The sequence below is a fragment of the Anopheles darlingi genome, chromosome 3 (genome assembly GCF_943734745.1).
Source record: "Anopheles darlingi chromosome 3, idAnoDarlMG_H_01, whole genome shotgun sequence".
In the NCBI taxonomy this organism is placed as follows: domain Eukaryota; kingdom Metazoa; phylum Arthropoda; class Insecta; order Diptera; family Culicidae; genus Anopheles; species Anopheles darlingi.
Window position 1 is genome coordinate 61,648,111 of NC_064875.1, and position 1,431 is coordinate 61,649,541.

Here is a 1,431-nt window from a genome sequence, read left to right on the forward strand (position 1 = left end):
ACGCTCTCTACCAGCCCCCGGAACAGGACGGTGCCAAATGTACTTCCAACCCCAGGTTACCACACTGCCACGTCGAGGTTTGGACATTCAATTTGGCGGCGGTAATTGAAATACGGTTTTAGAATTGTTTAACATCATCAGCGACGCAAAAAGCAACTTCCACGCGTGGATCGTGACATGACCATTACTACTGAAACCCCTTTCCGTGAACGCGAAACATTACAACAACCGCCTCACCTCGCCGAATTTGGATTACTTTTTCCCGGTCTCAAACCTGGCATTGCGCCGGCAACATGCGCCGGCGCCAACCGACCGAACAATGCCGGCTAATGGGGCCTGTTGGGATTGAAATTTAAGTTCCTCGGTGCCGCTAATTAACAGTGAAATGTACTAACCCCACGGTGCTTGACCGCAACATGCATCAGCCGGGGACGAAGAATGGGTGTCAGCCGCACGTTTAAATAATGTGCATAAAGCGTGTCCGATGCGCGTGTTTTGGTTTGCAACGCTGTAAGCCCGGAAGCTGTAACTTGGTTGGTTTCAACGAGCGGCCCACGGAGCGTGGCGTGACGGTTTTCGTATTCATTAGTGGTTGCGATATTGGAGGCTGGGTCCCACCGGGAAAGGTGAAGTGATATGCACCTGTAGCACCTGCTAGTTTGATATAATCCGTCAATCATTTGAGTGCGCGGTTAGTTCAAGGGGTCGGAATACAGCTCGTGGAGGTATTGCTTTGGTAACAAATCATGAAAAAGTTATTAAAAGCTATCGTACATGGGATTGGAAAACTCTGATTTTGTTGCTGCAGCATCAGTCTAGTACGCAGAATGAAACGTCAAATAATGTCATGGCATCGCAGCATGCAATGATGCCATTTGGTGGTAATACAGGTGTTTAGCAATATATTGCAGTAACCTTTGCCCAGAGAATGACGACGAAAAGCCATTCATTCTATCACTCATCTGCAAAACATACAAAGCACCGTAATAGTTACTTGTTAGCTCATTCCATTAAGCGTTGTTCGAAGTTCGACCATGAATTGAAGTAAGTTTATCAAGTTTTCAATTATATATTGACACAGAAATAAAAACATTAACGAATTAAAATTGCTGAAGTATCGACTTCGACGGAGGCCGATAGCGAGCGGTGAAAGGATTTTCTGTGGCATGCCAAAATTTCTGAAAAGGTGAACCGCTGGATATGCAAGTAAATAAGTATGTAAGAACATCTTAAGTTAGATATTTTCCCTAGAATTCGCATATTGTGCACGCAGAGTAACAAACCAACACTTTGTGCTCAAAGGTGTAAGCTTAGAGGCCACTCCATCACCTGTGAAAGCCAATTTGCTGCTCTTCTCATACCGGGCAGCGTTATTCGCTGCTTGCGTGATCATGGTAACGCACTGGATCTAAATCTTAATTGACATCCGAT